This window comes from Chrysemys picta, chromosome 11, assembly GCF_011386835.1.
Source record: "Chrysemys picta bellii isolate R12L10 chromosome 11, ASM1138683v2, whole genome shotgun sequence".
In the NCBI taxonomy this organism is placed as follows: domain Eukaryota; kingdom Metazoa; phylum Chordata; order Testudines; family Emydidae; genus Chrysemys; species Chrysemys picta.
In genome coordinates, this window is record NC_088801.1 from 4,188,014 (window position 1) to 4,210,316 (window position 22,303).

Sequence of the window (22,303 nt, forward strand, 5' to 3'; positions counted from 1 at the left end):
CTTGTTCATGCTCTTCAGCCCAGACAGGATGTCTGTGATCATCTACTCTGGCCTTCTGCCTACCCCAGGTTAGAGAAATTCACCTAGGGGATTCTTGCAGTGCAGGAAATTATTCTTCCCTGCTACACAAGTGAATATGAGAGAGCTCAGTCGCTTGTGGCTGAACTTGAGCATGTCTTTAGAAAGATATTTAGGGTCGCGATAGCAGTGGGGAGGAGGTTTTTTGTGGTGTGGCTGCCCGCCCTCAATGAAGTGGGTTTAAGATCATGTAGCAGTCGATGCTTTCAAAGCTCTTTACAAACATTAACACATCGATCCCCATAAATCTCCCTGTGACGTCGATAGGGCAGTGCTATTATCCCCATTTCGCAGCTGGGGAAACTGAGGCACACATGGGTAAAGTGATTTTGCCCAAGGCAATATACCAGGTCAGTAGCAGAGCCAGGCTTGGAACTCAGGACCTGCTGGTTCCCAATGCAACTCCTGCAGACCACTCTGCTTTTGTTTATCCATAGGACTTATCTGGCCCCCATTACCATAGGAGGGAACACCTTGTGGTCTTTAATGTACTAGTCCTCACAATATCCCTGTGAGGCAGGGCAAGTTTGTTATCCCATTTTACAGATGGGAAACTGAGGCACAGAGAGACCAGGTGACTTGCCACAGATAACACAGGAAGCCTGTGTCAGAGAACTGAAGCCAGGTTCCAGGCTAAACACCTGACCATCCTTCCTCTCTCTCATTTTCCTCCAGCAACTGACTGTAACCCATAGGTTCATTTCCCATTGCCTTGTAAATAGCCTTCAGACAGCAACAGCTTCTTGTCACTGCTGGCCTGGGCTGGGATTTCGTCCGGTAATTTAGAAGTGAAAGGCTTGTTAATTCATTACAGATCCCCTGAGTCATCCATTCGTCCCAAGAAGGGGTTTGGGGCAGCACAATAAACTTGTTTTTCTAAAATCTCCTACTTGGATAAATTGAAGCCACCAGAGCTGTCAGGCCAGCACTTTTTGTGAGCACTAAATTGACAGTAAAAGTGAAGCCTCCTTGTTTGCTTTTCTTTCCTCCCTTTTTTTAAACAGTGTTTTGGTTTAGAAGATGTTTCCTGCTGAACAGGCTCCAACTTACCATAGCTACAGCACCATCTCCGTCATGGGGCACAATTCTCCCCCTGAGGAGAGGGTGAGCCACACGACAGATGTTAGTCACCTCAATGGTAATACGGTGATAAGGTGGTATAATAACCTGGAGAGAATAGAATGAGAACTCTTCGGCCCAGCCACTGGGCTTCTCAGCCAGCTCCTTGCTCCAGGAGGCTGACAGACTCGAGCAATTTCATAGTCATGCTAGTTAACCTTTGTCTCCCTGCATAGACTCCCAGGCCTGAAGCCCAGGGGCAACTCCAGGCACCAGCGCTCCAAGCGCGTGCCTGGGGCGGCAAGCCGCGGGGGGCGCCCTGCCGGTCCCTGCGAAGGCGGCAGTCAGGCAGCCTTCAGCGTCTTGCCTGCGGGAGGTCCGCCGGTCCCGTGGATTTGGTGGCAATTCAGCAGCGGGTACGCCAAAGCCGCGGAACTGGCGGACCTCCCTTGGCTTGGGGCGGCAAAAAAGCTAGAGCCGCCCTGCTGAAGCCCCAGGTCTTTCCCCAGGTCAGTCTCCTGTCCCTCTGGGAACCAGACAGGTAGCATGCCTTGTTACACTACCCAAGCTAGCAGTCTTAGATCATGGACCAATGTCTGCCATCATTTTCACCAATAAAAAGAAGAACAGGAGGACTTGTGGCACCTTAGAGACTAACAAATTTATTAGAGCATAAGCTTTTGTGGACTACAGCCCACTTCTTCGGATGCATATAGAATGGAACATATATTGAGGAGATATATATACACACATACAGAGAGCATAAACAGGTGGGAGTTGTCTTACCAACTCTGAGAGGCCAATTAATTTTCACCAATTTTCACCAATGTAACCCATTGACTGAGCTGGAGATGCAAAACCAGGGTCCTAGGCTCTTAAAGCAGTCACATGCCTGTGGAACGCTACAGCTTTCCTCCTCCTATGAATCTTGGGCAGACTCCTCACCTTGGTCTTTTTGGGTGTAATGCCCACACTTTGTACAGGTTTATAATTCCGTGAAAAAGCAAGGACTGCAGTCAAGTAGAACTGGGTGAGAAATGGGTTTCCCATCCCATGAAGACACTCAAGAGATCGAAAAATGTCCCCATCCTGAATCACGGTGAAAAGTTGAAATCTTGAAATTTTTTGCTTGCAGAAAATCCAAACAAAAGTCAGTGTGGGTCAATTGACACATTTTGTTTCAATAATTTAAACCATTTTTCCGTTTCAATTTTGACCATGTTTTTTTTTTTAAGTTGTGAGCATTAGCATAAATTTTGAAACAAAAGTCGCTCTCAACGAGGAAACCAGAGTTTTTCTTTTTGAAAATGTCAAAATGTTTCATTTTGATTTTGGCCATGTAAAAAACGATACTAACTAGTTTCAATTGGAAAATGCAAAGATTGTTTGAATGAGAAAACTGATATTTTTTCACATTGACAAGTTTAAAATCTTTTGACCCGTTTTTTTTTTAGTTGAAAAATCAGTCAAAGCTGACCCTTTTCTTAAGGAAAGTTTTGGGTTAGATGAATTGACAATTTCTGTCGAAAAAAATGGTTTGTCATAAAATTCCCAACCCGCTCTACAGTCAACATCATTTGAGGAAAAAAAACAGCCTCTTTCTTCTTCCCAATGCCATTGAACTCACTTTTCATCCTGTGTGTCCCCTGGACAGGCCCCTCCTTCCTCATTCTAGCTCCGCCCTCCAAGGCATTGCTCTCTGGGATGAATCTGAGCTAGATTTTAAATCAAAACTGAAACAATGCTTGTTTCATGGTTTTTTTTCCACTGGGCTTCCTTTTGTGACGGGCACTCTGCAAAGAAAAATCATCACCATCGCTAATATAATCACTCAGCGAGATCACGTCAAAATGTGAGTAAATGAACAACCGCAGCCTTTTCAACACGTCTTCCTGTGCTAACAGATGTTTAAAAAGGAAGATACCGTTTAATAGGCTGCAAAAAGGCATGAGCAGAGGAGACGCACAGGCATTTGGGGACTCAGGCGTGACTGAAGAGAACTGCACTCAGGCCCCCTGCCAGCACGGTGTGAGGGGGTGCTCTCCTAATGGAGGTGCGGTCTTTCAAGCGAGATGTAACACTGAAATCCAAACCACTTGTGACCATTATCTCAGGGGTCCTGGCCAAATTCCAACTAATTCTGCCTCCCCGACTTCCCTGTACCGTGTCAGCTGGAAATGCTTTTCTTCTTCAGAACTGCTGGTGCTTTATATAGCCATCCTGTTCCACTCCAGAGGAAGGTGCATTTCCGTGCTGAGTGACTCCTACACTCAGTACTACATAGATTTGTGCCAAATATATATGGAATTGAGATACTAAGCTGAATGGCACATTAGAAAGGCTATAAAGAAATTGTATCACATTTCTTTGTCTAGCCACATAAGGTAGATGGCCCCATTACTCCGGTACCTGAGCACTTCACAATCTCTTTAATGCATTTGTGCCCACATCACCCAGTGAAGTAGAAAGCGCTGTGATCGCCCCATTTTACAAATAGGGAACTAAATCACAGAGAGACCAAGTTACCTGCTCAAGGGCAGAGAGGAAGTCTATGGCAGGGCAGGGAACTGAAGCTACGTCTTCAGAGTCAAAACCTGGCACTCTAACCACTGAACCATCCTTCCTCTAGGTTAATTGGATCAGGATACCTGGGGTTAGAAGAGACTTTCTTTCTAACAGGTCCCAAGGATCTATGCTGGGAGTAATGCTGTCCAACATATTCATAAACGGGCTGGAAAAAAAGGGGTTAACAGTGAAGTGGCAGAGTTTGCAGGCGATACAAACATTACTCAAGATAGTTTAAGTCCAAAGCCGATGGCGAGGAGTTACGCGAGTGGGAGACTGGGCAAGCAACCGGCCGATGAAATTCAATGTTGATAAATGCAAAGTAATGCACATTGGAAAACATAATCCCAACTCTACATACAAAAGGAGAGGTTTAAATTAGCTGTTGCCACTCAATGTAACAGAACAGCCATATTGGGTCAGACCAGTGGTCCATCTAACCCAGTGTTCTGTCTTCCAGCAGAGGTCAGTGTCAGATGCTTCCATGGGAATGAACAGAAGTGGGCAATTATCAAATGGTCCATCCTCTGTTGGCCAATCCCAGCATCTGGCAGTCCGAGACTTAGGGACATGGGGTGGAGTCCCTGACCATTTTGGCTAATAGCCGTTGATGGACCTGTCCTCCCTCAACTTATCTAATTCTTTTGAGAACCCAGAAAAAAACTCAGCAAAGAGGTCTGGGAGTCATCGTGGATCGTTCTCTGACAACATCTGCTCAATATGCAGGGCCAGTCAAAAGAGCGAACAGAATGTTAGGAGCCATTGATTAGGAAAGGGATAGATAATAAAATAGAAAATATCATCATGACACTAGCTTAAAAGTACCATTGGTCTGATCCGCTATGGCCATTCCTTTTCATAGATTAGATACAGATGAACAGTTTATATGGCGCTCTGGAATCCTTCAGGACGTTAAGGAGCTAAAGGTACGGATGATGAGAGGCAGTGTGGCCTAGTAGGTACAGAACTTGACTGGGACACAGGAGGGTTTTAGTCCCTGCTTTGTTGCTGGCGTGCTGCATGACGTTGGACAAGTCACTTCATCTCTCCATGCCTCAGTTTCCTCATCTATCCAGGTAAAGTGGGGATAATGACATTGCCCTCCACTGCAAGGTTATGCGAGTCCTGCTGATGAGAAGGATTATCTTCGAAGTAGGTATTACGAGACCGATGGCAATCGTTATTACAATGCCAGGGTTGGGAATCATTTCACCAAGTCAGAAGAAAAGAAATATGGAGAAAGGATGATTGCTTATTCCTGATGGGCGTTCCAATGAGTGGTAATATACTCTTACAAAGTCTTGTTAATTTAGTAAAGTAGTAATTTGTGTCAGAAAGGATAAGGTTGTGCCAGCATTTCCACTATGTTCCCTCATTTGCAGAGATTTGTAACTCAGCCATTTTTAAAAAAAAAACACACTTTGGAAGACGTTTTGGCCAATGGCATCCCAGTCCAGGAGTGAGGTTGTCGGTTTTGTTTTCCATTTGCATTTAGATTTGACATTTAATTTTTTTTTAAGAACATGACATCGTACAAACACAAGAATTCCAAAACGACAATGGAAAAGCATTTATGTTGGCTACAGGACTGCTTAGCGGGGGGATGGGATAATGACATACTGTAGAGTGGCCAAGAAGGCAGAGCCGTCATTCAGGGAGGTTCATGGGGGTAGAATTCAGAGAAATGGGATGACACGGTGCAAAGGAAAATTTAGCCTGAGGAAAACTTTCCTAAGGGTGAGATCTACAAGGCAGTGGAGCAGTCTCCAAGGAGAAGTGATGGAAATCCCCCACTTGAGTCATTGAAGAGTGGACAGGCCAAAGTGCTGAAGAATGTCACATCGAGAACAATCCCACACTGGCCGGGAGATGGATTAGATGACCTAATAGGTCTTTTCCATCTCTTGTTTTGGTGAGTCAGTTGAAAGTGTAGGGGGAATTTTAAGTAAGCAGAATAATTATCCAATTGATTTGTGCCAGGACACCCTTAGTCTTATGAGAGGTGCCGCTGAGCCAAGCCATGGTGCTTTGTTATTTGTCATGCGTGGTTGCCGTGGGTGCTACAACTTCATTCCCTAACATCTTCGATCCACCACTTTTACCCAGCATAAAAATCTAAGTGGAAAACAAAACGAAAAATATCCTCCGCTTGTGCATGATGTTTTTGTTAATCCTTTTGCACTCTGGCTTACTGGGTGAAGAAGGCCATTCGTATGAAGTCAGACAGAATTCAACAGCTTGGAAGGAAGTGGTTCCTGCATTAAAATGTAAAGGTCGCAATTTTAATGATGGTGGCGGGTAATATTTTCAAAAGTGACTTAGGAGCCAAGGTCTCACAGAAAGGCAGTGGGACTCCTGCCCATAAGTGTCCAAGTCTCCTTTAAAAAGTGAGACTTAGAGCTTGTCTGCACGTGGAGTTATTCCTGATTAACTATCCCTGATTAATTCCACGTGTAGACACCCTTATTCTGTCTGCAATAATCCACTTCAGTTAAACTGAACAGAAATAAGGCTCTCTTACACAAGTGTCTACACATGGCATTAATCGGGGATCATTCTACATGTGGAATTAATCAGGGACAGTTAATCAGGGAAAACTCATTGTGTAGACAAGCCCTAATGCTCCTAACTCACTTAGGTACTGTTGAAATTTTTGCCCCCTAGCAATTCTGTTATTTAAGTGCAGCTTTTCTGTTAAACTTCCACCCTGTGGTGCTGAAAACGGATGGGAACAATGGAATAGCCCCCATTCCAGGCAGATATATTTGGGCCATTATTAATCCTGGCAGCAAATACAGCAGAGCCAAAGTTTTCCAGATACTGGGACATTTCCTGTTACAACTTTCGTTTATTACAATCACGTCTAGAGAAGCCCCCAAGACCAGCGCACTAGACACTGTACAAACACGCAGTAAGTAACCATGCCTAGCCCCAAGGAGCTTTCAATCAAAATAGACAACATAGGCAAAGAAAGGATTGCTATCTTCATTTTAAAGATTCATAGACTCTCAGACCAGAAGGGACCACTGTGATTATCTAGTCTGACCTCCTGTGTAACACAGTTGAGGAACTAACGCCCAGAGAGATTTGTGCGGAGGGTGAAAAAACCCAAGCACAGGGGAGACACAGAGGTAGGAGTTGTGTGCCCACAAAGAGGTAACGAGGTCCTGGTGCATGGAGACTCACAAAACTTGCTCTGAAATCCAAGACTATGCTGGCCCGCTGGTGTGCACGTGAAGAGCATCTGTAGATCTGTTGCAAATCTCCCAGCAACAAAGATATAAATAAAAACCTACACAGCTCAGGGCTCCAGCCCCATTGCTGATGATTTGTGTTGCCCTTTTCTACCGGGGGACTTACTTCCATGTCATGCTACTTATATCTACATGGAAAGTTTGGTTTTTGTTGTGTATCTTTATTTTTTTCTTGGCAAGGAAGTAGGAAAAGCTCTACCAAGTTAATGATTAATTCAAGGAATCACATCCTCACATATTGAACAAATAAATATACAGCTAATATAAATAGGAAAACACTCTTGGAATTTGTCAGTCAGTGGTCTTATTATCTCAGGCTCCAAAGCCAAAATTGCAGGCTATGGTTTGCAGATGCTCTTGTAGCAAGACCGCTCCAAGGGGTTGTTCTGCTAGAAATTGTTGTTCTGATAAATAACCCTCCCCCTCCCCCTTCCTCTTTAAACTTAGCTTGGAATGCTCCGGAGGCGAGTGGTAAACGCTCCTCCCAAATGTTTAGAGGTATTTCGAGGGTGGGCGAAAGTGGCCTGGGTTTATGTTCACAAAACGTCTGCGCGACTGGAGCAATTTTGGAAATTCTTGACTGCATCTGGCCTGAAATATTTCTTTGCTCAGAAAGAAATACGAAAAGCCACTTTCTGAAAATTGCAGGACGAGAAAGGGAGGGAAACAGGACAGAGACCATCTTTTTGTTCTGTGTTTGTACAGCGCCTAGCACTATGAGGTCCCAGGCCATGACTGGGGCTCCAAGTTGCTACGATAGTACTACTACTACTAATACATAAGACAGAAAAAAGGGGTGTGTGGAAGGGGATAATGTTATCCCATTTTATAGTTGGGTAACTGAGTCAGGGAGAAATTAAGTATCTTGCCCGGTGTCAGACAAAGCATCTGATTCCTGATGCCCAGCTGTAATCAACTAGGCCATGAGCAAGTCACTGACCTTCTCTGAGCCCCTGTTTCTCCAGTTGTGAAATGAAAGCAATTATATTTAGCTGCCTCTTGGGCCTATCATGAAAGCTACCTAAGGCCCTGACCCAAGGCAGGCTGTGTGGGTGCATCTGCATAGGATCGGAGGCCTCAGTGTTTGTACAGCACTACGTAGGTGCAAGTTCCCACTGCAGCCAATCTCAAAGATAGTGAAGAGCTCCGGACCTTTTAATCGCAGCACCGTGGTCTGTCTTTCGTTACCATGTGGGACAAACGAAAGGAGCAGTCGGGGAGGCTGTTTCTGCTGCAGAATTCACAAGTGGGATTTTCGGTGCCAAAATGTGTGTTTTGCATTATCGCAAAACATCCCTGCAAATAATTTCTCATTTTTTTTTAAACTGAGAAGACTACTGACTGTTCACTATTGCACAAACCTGGCCGGTGGGCAGTTAAACACAAACTCTTCTCCACCCAATTTTTCACCGGCTGTCACCTAGCTCTGGCGGCAGGGAGTTGGTAACAAGGATCATGGAGTCACTCACTGCTAAGTCATTTCAGTGTCTTATCTGAAATGAGTTGGATGGGTCTCAGCCCAGTTTCTAGTGGAACCAAATGTCAGAGTCACGACACCCCATCACACGTTGCACCAGTTGCTAGAAAATGGCAGAGAGGCCAAAGTGGCAACTGAGTTGGGAGCTCAGTTGGCCAAAGCAGCGGCTGAGGTCAAGACTGTTTCAAAATGTGGCAGCGCTCTGTTAATGTCCTACTCTTTCCCGCTGTAACACCGACAGATCCTGGTTGTCAGTGGGTGGGATCGAACCTGAGACCTCGGAAGCTAAATGAATGAGCCTCTACGGCATGAGCTAAAAGTCACGTACCCTTTAGCTAAGGCTGTAGGAGACTCCGTTTCTCTCTAAGTGGTCTTGGTGCCACTAGCTGGGACAGAACACCACACCCAGAACACCACACCTGTGTGGGTTACATCAGCATATCAGAGCTCTATCCAGTGGCAGAAACACCTGTGTATCCTAGGAAACCATGTTCTTCGCAGTATCCCAACCCAGTCAGAAGCAGGAAATGTGGGAAGTTCCTGAGATGTTCCCAGTCTTGCAGAAGTGTAGACAAGCACCCAACATTGGGAAGCGTCTCCTAAACCAGGAGAGATGGTCCAAACACAGAGCCTGGATCCACCCACCCCTTCACTGTGAAGAATCTCGAATCCAGAACTGAACGTCATGCTTGGCCCCTCCCTTTATAATGGCAAAGAAGGTCCATTCCTTGACTGCTGAGTCCAGGCCAGGACTGAGGGTGATCCTGTGTGCTGATGTAGCCAGCACAGACCGGGAGGTAGACAGCCAGAGCGAACCGTAGGCTCTGTGTCTGGCAGCCTCAATAAAGTATCCCCTATATATTTGTTACAGTTGAGTCCTATCTCTTTACCATGAGGGATTCAACAGTTGCTAGGCCCTGTTTCTATTATGGCTTGAACCTAAATATCCCCAAGTCCTGGAAAAGTTCCAGTGAAAATCCTGATCCAAACACTATGGCTCCAACCCATCTCCGCTAACTGAAGGCTCGGTCTACACTGCACACTAAGCCTGGGCTCTGAGTCAGGTTTGATCCCAAGCCCCCCTTCCATCCACACACAAATCAACCTGACTTAGGTCAGCAAGCACCCAGGGCCTAGGACCCTGATGAGGGGGGACGGTCAGAGCCTGAGTCCTGCTGGGATTTGGGCCCTGTCATTTTGCAGCGTGGACTTAGGTCAAGCCACCGAACTGAACCAAAAGGTCTGCAAAGTGTGAGAGGTTCCCCCATCACCAGTTCTTTCCTGCTCCAATTATTTCTCCACAACCCTCTGCCATAATTATTCCAGCTGTTTTCAGAGGTTGGGCCATTGGGGGTTTGCCAACCATCTGATAATCAATTTACCATTTCCAGGCTTGGCTGACTTTGATATGGAAGATTTGGGGTGGGGTCAGGGGGTTAAGCTGCAGCCGTCATATTTCTGAGGGGACGTTATGCTTAGGAAACGTTTGCCTTTCACTTTGGTGGATTAGTTGTTCTGCTTCCTATAAAAATGTATGTCTGCCAGCTAAACGCTTTCGGATTAGAATTAAAATGAAGAGTTTGCAGATCCCATTACGGCAAATAGAACGTCTCCAGTAGTTTGGGATTGAGGCCAAAGTTATAAATATGAAGCGTCTGATTTTCAGCTCCCAGCCTCAACTGGGGTGCATAAAAAAGTGCCCAGGCATGGACAGTCACTCTCGGCGCCTGCCCTCGCCGAATGCTAATGCCAGTAAACATACACGTGTTAGAATTTGCACCTTTAATCCACATTTGTTTTAGTGGAGGCACTTTAGCACTTGTAACGGGGAGGTTAGGATTTTCAAAGTGCACACGCAGTTGTTTGCACTTGAGTCGTGTGGCCGTGTATATATGCATCTGTAATATTATGCCTTCAGAACCAGGGACCACATAGGATATGTCTACACTGCAGCTGGAAGCAAACTCCTCAGCAGGGTAGACAGACTAGAGCTAGCAGACTAGAGACAGGAGTGTGGATATTGTAGCTAGGGCTGGAGTTCAGGTTCTCAAGCCCATCTGACTCTCTGCTATTTTCAGTGCGCTAGCTGACATCCCGCTAGCGAAGTCTGTCTATGGGGTACGTCTACATTGGAGCCGGGAGCAAGCGCCCATCCCAGATAGACTTAGCCTGTGAATAACCTTTTCCTTTACATCTCACAAATGTACCCTATGAGATGGTATTCTTCCAGTTTCACAGATGAGAAACTCAGGTCCAGAGAAGTTAGCATTTTGCTTAAGTTCACACATTGAGTCAGAGCTGGAGGTAGAACCCAAGAGTCCTGACTTCCAGTCCCCACCTCTGACAAATGGACAACAATTCTTACTATATTATCAGACATTTTCTGCCCTTGAATTCATACATGCAAATCCCCTGGGATTCAAGAAGACTTGTGCCCATGGATGCAGGGGCAGCTCTATGTATTTTGCCGACCCAAGCACGGCAGTCAGGCAGCCTTCGGTGGCATGCCTGCAGGAGGTCTGCCGGTCCCGCGCCTTCGGCGTACCCGCCGCCAAATTGCCGCTGAAGCCACGGGACGGCGGACCTCCCACAGGCATGCTGCCAAAGGCAGCCTGACTGCTGCCCTGACGGCGACCGGCAGGCTGCCTCCCGCGGCTTGCCGCCCCAGACACTCACTTGGTGCGCTGAGCCTGGAACCGCCCCTGCACGGATGGTATCTGAGGGCAAAGACTGGCCCCTCTGTATCTTAAATTCTTTGCTTGAAGTTAGTCATAGTGTAACCCACACACCTTCTAGGCGTGGTGTTCTGTCCCATCTAGTGGCACCAAGACCACTTAGAGAGAGGGATAAAATGAGTCTCCTCGACAGCCTTAGCTAAGAGCGACTTGGCTTTTAGCTCATGCGGTAGAGGCTCATGCACTAAGCCCCAGAGGCCCCCGGTTCGATCCTGACGATGACGACCGGGGTCTGTCAGTGTTATCATAGAATATCAGGGTTGGAAGGGACCTCAGGAGGTATCTAGTCCAACCCCCTGCTCAAAGCAGGACCAACCCCCAACTAAATCATCCCAGCCAGAGCTTTGAAAGCCGGGCCTTTAAAACCTCTAAGGAAGGAGATTCCACCCTAGGAATAACCCATTCCAGTGCTTCACCACCCTCCTAGTGAAATAGTGTTTCCTAATATCCAGCCTAGACCTCCCCCACTGCAACTCGAGACCATTGCTCCTTGTTCTGTCATCTGCCACCACTGAGAACAGCCGAGCTCCATCCTCTTTGGAACCCCCTTTCAGGTAGTTGAAGGCTGCTCTCAAATCCCTGAAAGATGCAAACCCTTCTGGCAAAAGGCAACAGATGATGCGGAACCACATCTCTGCCCACTGCTCTAAAGGCTTCTCCCGGCTCACAGACATCACTTCATAGCCATCTAGGCTCAGCTGCAGGTGGCCCGCTCCCCTCCAGTTCCGTGTCTCTGGCAGGGAATGGGAGAGCAATGAGACTGCAGAATCTTAGATGCGGAGGAGACCCAGAGATGAGAATCAGCAGCATATTGATGACACTTACGGGCCAAAAGCTCTCACCATCTTCCCTAGTTGGTTGCTAGATGAGGTCACGTCAGTGATCGCTCCATCCTGGAGGTGCTTGCGAGAGTGCAGCTGTATTCTATGTATACCTAACAGCAAGAGCTTCACAGCACTGCCTCCCCTCTAGACTCTTTCTCTGGGAAGCTCAGCCCTTAAAGGCACTGCCCCCAGTACCACAGCAGAGCACGAATTACACCAGGAGAGGCACAGAGATAGTTTACCGTGATTAAGCCTGGTGCAAGCAGGACATCAGAGGAAATAAGACAATTACTTTGCTGCATTAGATGGTCTCAGGACTGCCCCTTGGCCCAGGTAGCAGCGTGCTTCAAAGATGTCGAAATTCTCTGCAAATGCAGGATTGGATCCAATGCAAAACTGGATCAGACTAAGTCTAAACACTTTACAAGATCTGACTGGGTCAATTGGCCTGGTTGGGACTTAGGAGCCATAAAATACCTTCATCTGAAAGTCCTGGTCTCCAGCGTACACTCTGCTCTCAGCTCTCTCTGGCTTGGTTTCCATCTCTGTGTGTGTGTCCTAAGAAATGGAGCTCAGGAACGCAGACGGGACACAGCCATGTAACCGGGACCAATGTTTGGGATGGGTGGCATTTGGCAAACGTCCTTGGAGCTCACGCAGTGGGAAGGAAAGTCCTGACGCAGCCCTGAGCCGAGAGCTTTCCCAGATGTGCTCCTCTGGACGGGGAGTTCACCTGGACGTCACCTCTGGATACAGCTGAGGCGAGAGCCAACATTAAGGAGAAGAGCACGCAGGCTGCCAGCTGGGTCAGGAACCGTTCCCATGGCCACAAGACGTTTATGGGACAAGCAAGAGACGCACATTTGTTGCAAATGTCTGCGAACGGGAAATAAGACGAAGGAGGGGCACAGTGGTTTTGGCTGCGAATGTAGAGGAAGCAGCCCCTCCAGGGGAAACGATATGCATTGGGGTTGGGTGGTGTGAACAGGTAGGATTGTACCTTGTTCTCAAGGGACGGGGGAAGGAAGAGACAGGGAGACGTCCCTGACAACACCTGTGAGACCAATGCTTCAGGTATTCATGCTTTAATATTCTTTGCCTTTCCCTGGGACTGGCTGGGGTGTTCACTACATTTTCCCAACATTAACAAATTAATCAGAATCCCTGTGCAGCACAGGTATTATTGCCCCCAGTTCACTGATGGGGAAACTGAGGCACAGAGCAAGCTGCAGTGACTTGCCCAAAGACATCAAGCGAGTCAGCAGCAGGGCTAGGAATAGAGCCCTGGATTTTGGGCCCACTGTGTGATAAGTAATAGGCAAAGCTTTCCCTCCACTGTGTCACAAGTGACAGGCAACGTTCTCCTCTCTTATGTGTACAGCAAATGACTCCTGGAGGCTCTGTCCTCACGCACCTGCTGTGTCCTAACTGATTAGGAGCTTCTGGAATGAATCACACAGATGCAGTAGATAGTTTTAAAGGAAGATTCCATGGACCACGTGTTTAATCCTGCAGCTCACGGAACACGGCAAACAGCTTCTCCATTTGTAGCTAACTGCACTCTCTAGTCAAAATGAAAATCTGAAAAAGGAATCACTTGACCCGATTGCTATCCTCAGTACTCTAAAAGACCAACACGGATCATGGAATGGGTTGTCCATAAACGCTACATCCCTCCTTTTCTCCAAAATCTTTAAATTACTAACAGTTACTAAATTCACCACTTTGAAATTCTTCTACCTTATGAATAAAATACAAGCATAAAATAAATAAAACAATGTCAAAAGTTTGATGATTGATCAAAACATCCTCAAAACCACCGGCTCTTATGTTAGATAGTCCTTCAAATGCACTGGAGGTTGATGGCTACCTCTTTTAGGGTAATGGGGACTTTTCACCTCTGGATCACAGGGAGTTGACTCACTTGTCTTGGAGAGACTACAGGGAGTTCAGTCTCTCTGTAAGGTTGTCATCAGAGTGGGAACATAATGAGTGCTATGGTGTCCTTGGCCTCTGTTTGCCAGACACTGGGAATGGGTGACAGAGGATGGATCACTTGATGATTACCTATTCCGTTCATTCCCTCTGGGGCACCTGGCATTGGTCGCTGTCGGAAGACAGGACACTGGGCTAGATGGACCTTTGTTCTGACCCACTATGGCCATTCTTATGAAGAAGTTTGGTGTGAGATGCATTTCATGTGACTTTATGGAATCCACTCTGAGCAGTCACCATCGTGCCTTTGACCACTGTGATCTAGTAAGGCTTAAGATAAAAGGGAGTAGAGAGTTTGTTGCAAGGCTGAAAGTTTCTGACTAGAACTACGTCTCCCACACTGAAAGATGCGGGCTTGCCCTTCAGCGTATCTTTTCATGGCGAGCTTTGCTTTGTTGTCATGTTGACGTAGAGGCTCATCCACTCAACAACTTGTGGCAATTTTGTCCGGCGTTGTCTGCCGAACATGACAATTCCAGTTGCCGTGTTAGTTGAACAGTGTGGAGTGGTTTGATAACTGCAGAGGAAACAGAATAACTCCTGTTTCATGTCCAATCCATCTGCTGTAGCAATTCGCAGTGCTTTCTTGAGTGTTCCCATAAACCTCTCAACTTCTCCATTGGCTTGTGGCCAGTGTGGAGTAAGTTTACCATGTTTGAAACCAAGATACTCTGCAAATTGAGTGAATTGTGAGCCTTGAAAGGGGGAACGTTGTCTGTTTTAATAACAGCAGGTATGCCGTAGGCTGACAAAATCTTGTCTAGTTTGGGTATAACAGTGCTGGCAGAAGTAATGCTGACCATTTCAACCTCTGGATAACGAGAATAGTTGTCTATAACAACCAGTAAATGTTTTCCGTTAGTGAGATCACAAAAATCCACATTAACTTCCATCCATGGGGACATGGGCAGAGGAGATACATGTAGTGGAGGAGTGTGCTTTTCCAGAAATGCTGCCTGGCATAGTCTATGGGACTTACTGCAAGTTTCACTAAGGTTATCAATCCCAGGGGACCAGACTTTCTCTGAGCAAGGAGAAATTCTGTTTTTTTTATCAGTCCTTGGTGACCTTCATAAGCCAATCAAGCATGTGATCCCACAACAAACACAGAATAACGAGTCCTGTATCTTGAACTAGGAGCTCAGCATCTGCGATGGTAGGTTCACCTTTAACATGGGCCATTGATCGTAGGACAGCTTGTGTTTCAGAAGTCAAATGTTGTAGGCTATGCAGAAGTTCTTTCCATTTGACCACTTCGAATGGTTTTGATGCCCATTTGGAGACTCTGTGGCTGTTTTGATGTGTTGTAATGCGAGAACTGTAGGAATGGTGTGTGAGGAGGAAGTTCAAATGCACTTCTGCTTTCTCTTCAGTGGTGTAATTGTTAGCTGGTTCGGGAATAGCGTGCCTGGAGAAGTAGTCCTCAGTAGTAGCAGTCATCTTTTTCAGGCCAATAGATAACTTTGTTGTCATAACCTGGTAGTTTGAGCATCCACTGCTCAATGTGAGGTGGTGGGCGAAAAGAGAGATTGTGGAACATAGGTGCAAGAGGTTTGTGATCAGTCAGAATCATGAAACGACATCCCTAAATGCACAAGTGCAAATGGGAACATCGCCATGGTACAACAAGAGCTTCTCTTTCTGTCTGAGAGTATCGTCGTTCAACAGGCAAAAGAGCCTTGCTGGCTTAAACAATGATGCAAATCTGACCACGCTGGGTAATCTGTGGAGAACTGCTCCTAATCCACTACTAAAAGTTCAGTTCTCTTACTGGAATCAAAATGTGACATGCCTACATCGCAGGGAATGGATTTCTTTAGCTCCTCAAATGCATTTTGAAGTTCACCTAACCAAACCCGTATTTGGTCTTTCCTGGTTAGACTGCTCTGTGATAGTGACTAACCTCAGAATGAATCTGCCCTGGTAATTTGAAAGTCCTAGCAGGCTGCGAATTTCAGTGGGGTCTGTGGACACAGTGGCATTCTTTCTTCGCTTTCTTAGGATCTGTTGAGACACCATCTTTGGAAAACGTGTATCCAAAAAATGTCTAATGTGGGTTGATTGTACTCACATTTGTCTGGGTTTAATGTGAGATTCTGCTCCTGCAGTCGTTCAAAAACAGCTGCGAGGCGAGTGTCATGTTCTTCAGATGTGGTGCCAAATACTAATATGTCATCACTCACATTAAGAACTCCAGGGATCCTAGCTAGTCCCTCATGTGTGGTGTTTTGAAATATTTCTGCAGCTGAAGAAATGCCAGAACCGAGTCGTTTATAGAAGCATAGACTAACATGTATCATGAAGATTGTTATGTACGTCGACTCTGTGAAGCTCGAGTTGATGGTATCCTGCTGTGAAGTCAAGCCTGGAGAAGAACTTTGCACCATTCAGATCTGCAATAATGTTATCTACAGTGAGGGCGATGTGTTGGTCATGCTTGATAGCCCGATTGGGTAAATGCATATCCACGCAAATTTGGATTTTGCCTGGTTGCTTTGGTTTTAGGACCACTACTATAGGGGAGACTCATGATGTGGGGCCTTCCCTTGCTCGATGATTTCAAGCTCTTCCAGGTGTGATAATTTGTCTTCCACCAGCTTTGTGACATGGAAAGGAATGTGGTTATGTGGCAGAACTATAGGCTCACCCATGTCATCAAAGTGCAATTTTATTTGCTGTCCTTTCAATTTTCCTAGTCCTTCGAACATGTGCTCATCAGACTGGAGGAGTTGATTTAGCCTGTTAGGCTATGCCATGTGGATCATCTGAATCAGTCCTAGTGCACTTGCTGTGGTATAACTAACCAGTGTATCAGTGCCATTAGTCACCATGGACACTGGACTGGTAACAGACCTGTCCTTAAGTACAAAATGAGCTGAGAATACATCACCCATTGTCAGTGAGCCTGGATTTCCAAACTGGCCTCGGTTGTAAAAGCGGTTTCTGTGGCATGGCGTCATACACACGTTGATCCATCACATTCATTGATGCATCAGTGGTAATTAAAACTTCAGACTCGTATCCTTGTCTGACGGTGTGGCACCGTGGTTGAATGATGTGCTCGGAAGGCTAGGTTATTTTGGGACCTACCGTGAAGACATAAGAGCTGTCATCTTCTGAGGTGTCAGTTTGAAGCGCATTCACTCCATCTTGACATCTTCTTTGGAACTTTGTCTCACCCTGTGTGGGAATAGTAGAAAGTAGATCTACAGACTTTTGCATAGTGGTTCATTTTCCACAGCTATGACAGAGAAACCATTTTGCTGGGCAATCACCCTGTTATGGGTATGAGCCTCCACGTTCGTAGCATTTTACATTTGTCATCTTTGTGACCGGAACCTGAGTTTTCCAGGGTTGGTTACCATCTTGAGAACGCCGCATTTGATTCCAGATATAGTTCATAGTGGGGAGTGCGTGCACTGTCTCTGTATTGGTTGCCAGGTTTCCATGTTTTACTGGTCGAACATGTGTTCCCAACATCTCGTTCACTCGAGCAGTGTCCAGTATTCTGACAAGAGTAATTTGGGGGTCTCGGAAAAATTGTCTTCTCAGTTTCGCTGACAAACATCCTTGTATTCTCTGTCCTCTTATCTTGTGATCCACATGAATCACAAAGTGATGTAGGCAGGCATGATTTTCATCCATGTTTTCTCCTTCTCGCTGACATGCTCGCTGGAATGTATATTGCCATTGTCAATGTTTTTATTTGGTTTAAAGTACCTTGTGAGTGCTGTTTGTGCTTTCTCCTAATCTTTATTATCCCTAGCAGTTGGCAACGTCTTAAAAATATGGTACACCTCGCTTCCTGCAAAGTTTAGGAGCATAGCACATTTTGTGGTAGAATTATCTCCTTTCATTGCAAGACATTGATTTTTCAAACCTTTCAAGCCTGTGTTCCCATCTGGGTCCCAGAGTGGAATGAGATTCCTGGACAGGAAACTCAGTGAAGTTTGGGAACATTTTTTCCTTTGAAGTTAGAACTGCTGTATAACAAAGTGTACTGTTTTCAGAGTGGTAGCCGTGTTAGTCTGTATCAGCAAAAAGAACGAGAGTGTACTTGTGGCACCTTAGAGACTAACACGTTTATTTGGGCATAAGCTTTCGTGGGCTAAAGCCTACTTCATCAAATGCATGCAGTGGAAAATACAGTAGGAAGATAGATAGATAGATAGATACAGAGAACATGAAAAAATGGGGATTGCCATACCAACTCTAATGAGACTAATCGATTAAGGTGTACTGTGTGGCTGTAGGAGATGAGGAAGACCCTTGATAGATTTGTTATCACAAAACCTTGGGTAGCAATGTTCTGTGTACACGGGTGTAGGTGTGTTTTAACTTAAGACGGACATATTCAGACTTTCTGATGCAGTCCAGAGGATATGCCACACTCAAAATGGCTACCACAATGCTTCCGGGCTGATAGAGCAGAATATGCCACACCCAAAAAGGGTGCCACCAACCTTCAGGGCTGACAGAGCAAGGCACAACCCCTGCAAAGTGCTAATTACAGCATGTCAAGAAGATTAGTGTTTCCATGGGCAGCCTTGTACAAGCTAAAAATTCAGCAGCCAGCTAGCGCTCAGACCTCTTTTTTCTTTTCGTTTGTTGTGGTCCCTTTTTGTCTGTTGGTTTCATTTTCTGGTTCCTGCTGATCCTGGCTTCCTCGCCAACACGGTGTCCTACTGGTCCTAGCTTGTGGAGTGAATCAGATAGACGCAGTAGATCGTTTTGAAGGAAGATCCCACAGACCCTATGTTTGATGCTGCAGCTCACAGAACACAGCACGCAGCTTCTCTGTTTGCAGCTCACTGCACTCTCTAGGTAAAACCAGGACTGGACGAACTTGACTCGGTGCTCTAAAAGACCAGCACAGAGCACGGAATGGGTTCTCCAGAAACACCCCGGCGCCTTTCACCTCCAAGACCCGGTCGCCGTCAAACTGTAAAGAGTCTCCAATCCTGGCCTCTGGAGGCTGCACTGAGATGTCTCATGTCAGTCCCTCTGCCACACAGATGCCCAAAAGTCTCAGGGATGTGTTTGAATTTGGGCTAAAAGCCCAGATCATTTGGTTAAATACTAATAGGCTCTGGCTGGGAATTTCTAATGAGACTAAATTACTGAGGGTTCAGTGCCTAACTCCCTTGGGCTCTTTCCCAAATCCCAAGCTTAATGCATATTGGAAGCAGCGGGGCCCCTAAACTGAGCTGTGGGTGGGTGTAGTGTCCACCACAGATTGAAACCCAACATTTCAAAGAGGCTCTCATTTGAAACCACCCAGTTTCACCTGTACAAAATGCCAGTTTTGCTCAATTCCAATTTAAACCCATCATTTGTCCCTGGGCTCACACAAAACATGGCCCAGTTTCACTGAGAAGGTTCTCAGACTGCTGAGTTGGTGAGTTTTTGTGTGGTTTGGAGATTTTTGTCCATGTTTCTCACACACACTTGCCGCTAGGTTCCCAGGCTAAAAAATCCTTGTAACACTCATGCCAGAAAGTTTTAGCTAGAGTGCAAGTCAGTAGCTGCTTTGGGGTTTTTTTTTTTCCTTTTCTTTTCTTTCTTTTTTTTTTTAAGTGGTTGTTTTAATTTTAAAAAGACAAATAAATTCAAAGGCACAATTCCAGGCACTGGTTTTAATTTCAGAGAGGGGAGAAAAGCATCTAAAATCACTAGCAGGTTTTTTTCCAGTCTCGCAACTTAAAGTGACCCAGAATGATTTTATTTTTGAGGATGAACAGAGAAGGTCTTCAGGGCAGGCAGGGTTGGCAGTGTCAGGTGTGTCTTGACTGCACATTATCATCCTTGCCAGTTGCTGTCAATCTGGCTCTGAGCGATACATTTCCATCACCTGTCCCCTTTTTACATCAACCTCCACTGTGAAATTAACTAGGGATGGGATGGGCCCAAACCAAAAAACTCTCTCCCTGCACTTTGGTAGAGTTCATATCTGGAGAAAAACTTTGAAGCTTTGGACCCATCTCTGAAATTAACATTGTAAAAATCATTTGGCTGGCTGGAGACTTTACACCCGGATTTCTCACCCAGAGGGTTTTTTTAAAATTATTATTATTATTTTCGCCATTTTTTCAAATGGCTTGTAGCTGACACACCTCCCTACCAGCAGCTGAATGTGGCCTGAATCATTTGTTTGTGGCTATCTCCAGAAAGGCCTGGTACTGACTTCCTAAACCCTTTGTTGGTGATGAGACCATTTCAAAGGGAGGAGAGTGACTCCATGAGGGAGAGTTGGAAATAGAAGTGAGGGAGTGATAAATACAGTTACCCCGTCTGATTCAAGCAGTTAGCCAAAGTTCGGGGCCCCGTAGGTTGTCTCCATTAGAAGGCGAAATAGATGATGGAGTCAGGTATCCTTGATGCTATCCTGGTTATTTACAAAGAATGTACATAAAGTCCTGTTTCCCTGAACACAGAAGAAATCAGACAGCAGGAGACATGGCTTTTGCTCAAAGTTCCAAGCCTCCATCGGCCAGCACTCAGCCCATAATCGCCTTCTCTAGGCTTCTCTCAGGCCACACTCTGTGCCTGGTCTTCCTTGCTGCCTTCTCTCTCTCTGCTTCTCTGGCCTTTCTCCCCCACAGACACACACCTCCACCAAACAATACCCCGTGGAAACCCTCTGCCCATGCCCTTCAAATTCCTGAACCACCTTACATGTGTTTGTTTTGGGTGGTGCCGCGTGTCCTTGTTTGGAATGGAGGCTGCTCTTATTTAATAAAGGAGCCTAACATGATCTTAAATGAAGGCCAGTGGTTACACCCACCTGCTTCAATGGCATTTCACCCATCCCTGCAGGAGTCCATAATATTTCCCAGGTACTGGGTGACACTGGTAATGTGATTTCAGAAGTTTGATTATACAAACCACTTCCACCGTGCGGGACAAGGAAATGGGGGAGAATAAAGTCTTCCAGATGGATCGCCTGCTTATACCCTAGTGGTGAGCACGAGTGGCCAGCTCAACGGATGTGGCCATGACTACAGACACGCATGAGCACGGCATTGCCAATCGGCTCCACTGTAGAAAGTGGGATTTTAGCAGACCTGAGCTGGATGAAGCTCCATTCGGTTTGATGGTACTACACTGACACGTTTAGCTAGTGCTGGCATTAGGGATTCTGCTGCCTCAGGCGTCGTAGCAAATGCCAGCTTGCTGTGCTCCAGACAGAAACAGCTTCTAAACATTTTGTGCCGGGCCTAGTATTTTGCTGTGCGAGGTGACCAGCTGCTCTTCTGTTTGGCATTTCCCTGCCATGGGAATTCCTAGGGGTTTAAAGCAAGGAACTGGGAGTCAGTAGTCCTGGGCTCTGAAACTGTGACCACAGCCAAGTTGAGATTTATAGAAGTATAGTAATTAGAGCCGGGCCTGGCTACAGACCCTCGATCCAAACTTCCCCAAAGGCATGTTCAGATCCCAGGTTCTGGTTCAGACTCATTACGCACGTTGCTATTGAACTGTCTACCAGTGTTATGTTTTCATTCTAGATGAATTTTACTTCAGAGGCAGGAGAACAAAGACCAAACGCAAAGTCTCCGTGACAGAGGGAGAGCCTAGTGTGTACGACTCGCTCTGTGGCATTCTGCAGTTCAACTGCAACACAAAATGGCAGCTGCTTCCCAGCCACCCCTACAGCAGACAGTGAGGCGCCTCTACCAGCACAGAGGGGCTTCACAGAAAACAGAATCCCAACGTCGCCTTTCGACTACATAGCTACAGCAACAGGGGGTGGAGAGTTAATTTATCATTGACTGCAAAGCACTTGGAGACCCTCCTGTGAAAAAAGGGCTATAGAACAGCAAACTCATTTCTGGGGAGACCAGGGTGAGGATCTGACCCATGCTCTGTCCCCTTTATCTTCATCTTCTAGTCTTAGTCCCAGCTATGTGGGGTCAGCTCTTTGAATCCTTCTCCATTCCAGTCTGTCTTGAAACGGTTCCTTGGAAACTCCACAGCTAATGAAATCCTTTTGTATGACATCCATCCATCTAGTTTTGGGTCTTCCAACCCTTTTCTTACCCTCCACTTCTAAGCTGAACACCCCATTTCCTATTCTTCCGCTCTTCTTTTCATGTGCCCAACCCATCTAAGCCTGGATTCCCTCCGCTTTTCTATAGTTGGTACCACCTTCACACTTCCCCTAATTCATTCTTTCCCAACATGGTCCAGCCTTGTAACTCCAAGCATCCATCTTAACATTTTCATTTCCACTGTATTCAAGATCTGCTCCTGTCTCTTCCTCAGGGCCCAGCATTCAGAGCCTACAAAAGTCTTGTCAGTCATACCTTTCAGTCGGAT

At 46.1% G+C, this 22,303-nt stretch overlaps 1 long non-coding RNA gene across 1 annotated transcript in view; it reads left to right on the plus strand.

Annotated features, from left to right (window-relative positions):
• Positions 1-2,831: 2,831 nt before the first annotated feature.
• LOC135974293 (uncharacterized) overlaps positions 2,832-22,303 on the plus strand; it is a 37,994-nt gene continuing 18,522 nt past the window's right edge. Inside the window, exon 1 of the long non-coding RNA XR_010591502.1 lies at positions 2,832-2,989. This is a non-coding gene — a long non-coding RNA (uncharacterized LOC135974293). The remainder of the gene's footprint in view (positions 2,990-22,303) is intronic.